This window comes from Fundulus heteroclitus, chromosome 12 (genome assembly GCF_011125445.2).
Source record: "Fundulus heteroclitus isolate FHET01 chromosome 12, MU-UCD_Fhet_4.1, whole genome shotgun sequence".
Lineage (NCBI taxonomy): Eukaryota > Metazoa > Chordata > Actinopteri > Cyprinodontiformes > Fundulidae > Fundulus > Fundulus heteroclitus.
In genome coordinates, this window is record NC_046372.1 from 28,322,599 (window position 1) to 28,329,561 (window position 6,963).

Genomic DNA, 6,963 nt, shown 5'->3' on the forward strand with positions numbered 1-6,963 from the left:
CGACCATTTGACCTCCACCTTCTTCTTGTTTTTATGTACCCTTTTATTTTCTGGAAATATGTGACCAAAACAACCAAAATGGTTTTCTCCAGGGGGGCTAATAAGGTTATTTAGCTCTCTAGTGTTTTAATTTCCACACCTTGTCTTTTAACTCAGCTACCAGCGTTAGGTCCTGGTGTCACTGCCGTCTTTATGCCGTGGCCAAAGCACCAACCTTCGGGGTCTATACCTCATCTTTCTGCCTTTGGCTTTTAGACCCTCTTGCAGTCCTTTGTTATTTTGATGATACCTTTTTGTCTGCTTAAATCCACGGGTGGCCGCCTGGTTAAGCCTCCCGCAACACATTGTTGTTGGTGCAGTAATCCCCAGAAGAATGTCCCACTCTCTCCTCTTCACTCTTCATGAATTAGGTATTTTACAAAGAAAATAGAGAAGAGTGCCAGAGGTTCATTTACAAATGGGTGCAGGACAAGATGATGAGATGAAGTGGGGACAATTTGGAGACCACTCTGAATATTTTAGTGGTTTTATTCTAAATTTTGCAAATAAGTTTGATTATAAACATAACTATTGTGAGGTTCAGCTTGTCTGTTAAAAAGGACATACATCCAGAAGTGTGACTGATTTATTGATGTAGCTGTAGGTATTGTACTGTGCGGACATGCAGTCATGGCGAATCGAAGAAAAGTCCTTTTCAGTTATTTTCTGTTATAGTTATTAAAATAACCGAATAGAAAAAAAAACCTGAGGCCACTTTGCCAGGTTCCACAATTGTCTAAATCTTACCTCAGGTGTACAGAAATACACAACAGTTTCTAAACTGTTGAGAAAAGATTAATAAGCTGTGTAACTAACTGTAAACTAAGTACACCCTCACTGCTCATGTACAGTTTTTAGGGTAAGGTGGCCGCCAAGGGCTGCTAATCAAGTGCTTTTGATATATTAATCATCAGGAAGTCTAAAAGATAAGATAAGATAGGCTTTATTGATCTCACAGTGGAGAAATTCACTTGACACACATCGGCTTAATAAACAAAAGAAGGTGCCAAAAGGAGGAAAAGGTGCGTAAGGTATAAGGTATATAAAGCAGGAGTTTTGCAGTTTTCTGGTCAGTAGCGTAAAGATTTGTGCTAATCAGGTCACGATGCTAACATTTCAAGATATTGATACTAAGAAAAATTCCTAATACCTTTTTTGATAGTGTGACAACATTTCTTGAAGGCACAGCAAAACTATGAATGATTACAATATGACAAAGTTAATGTTAATTTTCTTTATTAGGGCATAACCAATAAGTAGGGAATAGTTCAGCCATCGTTTAGAGAAATATAAGATTTGAATGTCACTTTCCTGTTATCAAATAAACAGACAAGCTAAAAGTCAAAAGCTTCATCTAAATTTGTACTAGCCTTATGTAGCGATTAAACATTTGACTTAATAGCTTAGATTTTCTAAGTTGCATATGAATTAACTCTGGACTTCAGAAACAATGTATTTTGGGCAAATAACACCAATATTGAGGTGTAGGCCCAAAATGCATAGAACCATTTTTGCACAAAACCCCCCCCAGCACATATCAGCACAGACACCTATTATTATCTGTCAAAGATAGTGGTGGAGAGTAATTTTGGGCCTTAACTGAGTTGGCCATTAACTCTCCTGCATGCCAACAGGATTGATCATATAATTGTTCTGGGGTGCACTTTGTGTATAGCACATAGCTTTTGGAATTTGAATGTGTTTTTATTCAATGGCTAATAATTTTTACACTCAAAGTAAAAGTTAAACAAACTTAGAACTTGGATTTTTAGCATTTTTAAAGTAAGATATAAGGGTATTTTTTAAGCAAAATGTCAATTACCTGAATCTCTCCGCAGTAAAGGAGCTTTTTCTATTCTGTTCGATTTCTATATTATATGTTTAGAGTCATGTAAATTGCTTTATGATTGTGGTATTCAGGAATTATGTATGTAACCAGATGGCCTGTTTCCAAGGGCAATCTACATCTATCAACTGCACACGTGCTCATGCAGCTGAAGGGGTTAATGATGTTCAGGAAAAAGCAATGATGGCTGTGACAACCTCAGATAAGTATTTAGTCACTTGCTTATCATCGTCATTCACTTACCAAGTGCACCTGTAGAATTCCCATCATCCAGAGAAATGACAGGAGTCTTCCTGTTTCCGTGCCACAGAGCTGCAAGGAGACAGAGCAGTCTTTGTTTCATGCTGGGCTGTTCAGGACTCTCACCGCTCTCCACCTTACAGTGTAATGTCTGAAAACGGCTTGGCCTCATACAAACAGTTTTTTTTTTAAAAACTAAAGATGACAGCCCCCCTCTCTAAGATCTATCAACAGAGACTTAAAATCTAAGAAAACCCAAACAGTTAAATTATTCAATACATTTACCAATTATCACAGTTATTGGTTTAGATTAGAGCTAAAAATTATATTGCTTTGTTATATTTCTTATGAAAAGCATTTTGTTGTTGGATTGAGTGTGTCTGTCTCTATTACCTCCTGCAGCTTTACTTTGCTTTACAGTTGGTAGGTTTGATAGTTCAGGGATGTAGTCTGAAACAGTGTGAAACCTTTGGCGAACATTCCCTTTGAAGTGCAAGCCTTCAGTTATTTGTGAAAAATAATGTGTTATGGTGGGTTTTGTGTACTCTTATGCAGGCACGTGGGCAGACATTTTGGGGTCAGGTGCTCAAGCCAATAAAAGGCATCCATCACTAAATTAATTAATAAAACAAACAAGAAAATCACAGTAGGATATTTTGTATTTAACTTACATATTTATGTTTGATGACAGTTATAATATGTCTTATCAAACAGGGTAACTCAATTAGTCAAGTGGAGTAATTAAATCAATACCAGGTAACATCAGACAGAACGGCCATATTTTGCATATTATTACAGCTTTTCTCTTTCAGGGGTAAGCACAGCAAGTCATCTGTCTCCATCTGACACTATTTTCTAAATCTTCTCTCACACCAACTACCATCATCTCCTTTTTCACTCCATCCACAAATCTCTTTGGTCTTCTTCTGGGCCTTTTTCCTGGCAGTCAAGCCTCAACATACTTCTACAGATGTACTCAGCATCCCTCCTCTGTACATCATGGTTCCACTTGGGTCACTCTCATTGACACATGTATTCAATCTTGCTACAGCTAACCTTGAATTATCTCCTTTCCAGGGTAAAACTTGATCTCTTTTGATTTTCCACCCCCTGTTTCCTTCTCTCACTGCAGATCACAATGTCATCTGCAAACATCATAGTCCATGGAGATTCCTGTCTAACCTCAGCCTGTCCACCACCACATCAAACAAGAAGGGGCTCCAAGTGGATCCTCAATGCAGCCTCACTTCCCCTTGAACTCCTCCGTCAAATCTACAGCACACCTCACCACTTTCTTACAGCTCTCATGCATATCCTGCATCACTCTAACATACTTCTCTGCTGCTCCAGACTTCCTCAAACAATACCACAGCTGCTCCCACGGCACCCTGTCATATGCTTCCTCTAGTGCTACAAAAGCAGATGTACTTTTTCCTTGCATGAAAGCATACATGAAGATCTCAGATGCTCACATCTGACCTCAGTTTAGCTTCCACTACTGTTTCCATTAAATTCATTGTATGTCTCATCAACTTTATTCCTCGGTGGTTATCACAACCGTGCACATCTCCCTTGTTGTTGGTACCAGCACACTTCTCCTCCATTCCTAAGGAATCTTCTCGCTCTTACATACTTACATACCTCCACATGTGTATCATCAGGATCAACTGCCTTTCCACTACTCTTCATCCTTTTCAATGATGTCCCTACTTCATCCTTAGTGATATTTGCTACTTCCTGTTTCAAAGTAGTCGCTTCTTCTGCTCTTTGTTCTCTCATTTTCCTCGTTCGTCAACCCTTCAACGTACCTCTTCCATCTTCTCATCACACTTGGTGCAACTATACATTTCCATCTTGATCCCTAATCACCCAAAATCTGCTTCCCATGTTTGTCTGTCTCTCACCAACCAGTATAAATTCTTCTCTCCCTCCTTACTGTCCAACCAAGCTCTATATACCTCTACCCTCACTTTACTCTGCATCTCTCGGTACTCCTGTGACCATATTCACAATGATTCTCAGAGTCCTCTTAGAGAGCTCCTATCTTAGCCTAAAAATTTCTACCTAGGAGTCTTAACTTAAGAGTGATTCCGATAGCTGAGAGTGACTCTGAGTAGGGAGATGACAGAAACTTTTATCTTAGTAAGAGGAGTGGTTGACCCCGTTGCTAGGGGTGATACAGTCTTTTAAGAGCTGCGATTGGTTGATGGTACAAGAAAAAACACACAAATGTGCTCCTAGTAATGAAAAAAGAGAAATTTAACCGATTTGACTGGATTAAGAAATCAATGACATGATGAAAAATCTTAAGTTAGATAATTGTCACCCAGCATCAAAATGTTTTAACACACTTCATTTATATCCACATCATCATTTTGATTTGCTTTTGTTTACTTGCATTACATTTTACTATTTAATCTATTTGACAATGTGCACTCACCTGTTGGCATTTTAATGAGATCGCCTGCTAGTATAAAGCGGTTATATTTGGCATAATGATCGTCATCAAATGGAGAAAAAAAGATGGAAAAAAACCGAGAGGAGCAGTGGCTTTGTCTACATAGCTTTGGAACGCTAATAGAGAAGTGTTGAAACTTAAATTAGTCCCTGGATCATAGCACAAATAGACAAACGTTCATTACCACAGAACAATGCAGCTCCATCATTTTCCTTTTCTGTCCAAAACTTTGCAGAAAATTGTTTAAACCCAGCTGAAGGCATATTTAGATGAAAATAGAATGTTGGAAGTATTCCAGTCTGGTTTTAAAACATTTAGCACTGATTCTGCTCTTTTAAGAGTTTTTAATGATATAATTTTGGCAATGAATTCTGGAAAGTGTTCTACTGGTGCTTTTGGATTTGACAGCTGCTTCTAACCCAGTGGACCACAACATCCTTATCTCCAGCCAGGAGCAGTGGGTGGGTATCACTGGCTCTGCTCTACTGTGGTTTAGGTCCTACCTCACCAATAGCAGCTTCTGTTTCATGTTAGATAATTTTAACTCTGCTTCAGCTGCCCACCCCTCGGAGATCCCCCAAGGGTCCATGCTTGGTCCTGTCCTGTTCGCTTGGTGATTTTTTTTTTTTTAGAAGCATGCAATGCATCCAATTTCATTTTTATGCTGAAGACTGCCAAGTCTATTATCATCTGAAAACATAATGGTTCTGTTCAACTTCTACTTGATTGTCTGGAAGACATCAGGAGATGGATGGCTCTGAATTTCCTCAGTTTTAATAGGGAAAAAAGATGGAAGTTATGCTTTTTAAATCCTGCAGTCCAAACAATGTTCCTTTATTGGAGCTTTCCTCTTTGGCCCCATATGAAAAGTCCAGTGTCTCTAATTTAGGAGTAAAAATGGACCCTAGCCCCAAACCTGTTGCACATGTAAATGCTGTGATCAAGTCCTCCTTTTTTCAGTTGAGGCAGCTGTCAAAGATTAGGCATGTAGGTCATGTGTTATGCATGGGTGCTACTTGTATGAAAAGTCAAGTGTTTTCAGCAGTTGTAACACCTACACCCCCCCCCCCCACACACACACACACACACACACACACGCACACACACACATTTTTTTTTTAAATTTATTTTAGTTTTTTAATCTTCAAGAGATGTTTGGCGAGAAATCAGGGCATGTTTTCAGAGGAACTATAATGTTTAGTATCGTGGGTAATTTTCACCAAACAACTCAGGGAATTCCACAAACTCGGACATGTCTGTCTTTTCCCCCCTTGTCATGTCCAGCTTCATGGCAAGCAGAAAAGCTCTGACTGCCGTAAATATGCCAAACATATTTACTTTACCAAAGGACAGTACTTGTCTGGCTGAAGCTATGAGCCAGAGGAAAAGTGTGTCGGCTGCAGCAGGTGGGTCTGGAGCTCTGCATGAGGGCTAAATGGAGGAGGTTGAGGAAGGTGGCGCAATGTCTGGGCCTGTCCTATGTTTTAACTATTCCATGGGGGCTGCAACTCTCGCGTGCCAACTCTTGCATGCCAGTGTATATCATATTCTCAAAATTTGCAGCAGTGACCCAATAACATCATTACTTTGTCTAAGGCTAATTATGCAAATGATGTATGTCGGCTGATGAACATTAAATAACCTTGGAATGTCAGGTACTTGAAAATGAGAGTCAAACTGACAGCATTACCTACTTACTTTCCATTCATCAGTTTTTGGGCTAGCCATGCTCATTTGTACATTTTAAATGAAATACCCAAACCATTTTGTACCTGCTTTCAGATCATAAACATACAACTACGAGTGCCTCCTCACGGATAATTTTGTCCTTTCACAACACAACTTGATCCACTCGATTCAGATCATGCAACGGTTGAGGCGGAACTAGAGGGGCATGACCTGCAACCTGTTGCCTTTCTGTAACAACATTACCTCCTGGGCAGTTGTGTCCAAGTTGAAAGGACTTAGGGACCATATAAATTCAGTTTAAAAAAAAAAAAAGAAAGAAATACATTTCTTGTGCATTTTTATTGTATCAGCTTGATAATGAACTCAACATGCAAGATTTACGTAGAAATGGGATCTTTAATTCATTGCAGATCTAAAATGTAAAAAAGGGTCTTGCACGATGACATTATTCTAAGTCAGGTTAACCATTTCATAATTTTCGGGGTTGATTGTTTTCCTTTTAGTCTAAACTTGGCAACATGAATTCAACATGGTCACTCTTTCTTCAGCAGTGCTTGCTTTATTAATCAGGGAAGTGAGCTTTTGAGTAAAAGTTGCTGGATGTTCTATTTATTATGAAATTCAAAAGAATGAAGAAAACTGTTTGTGTGGGATCCAAGTTTTTTGGAAATTCTTTTAAAATTTTACTTGT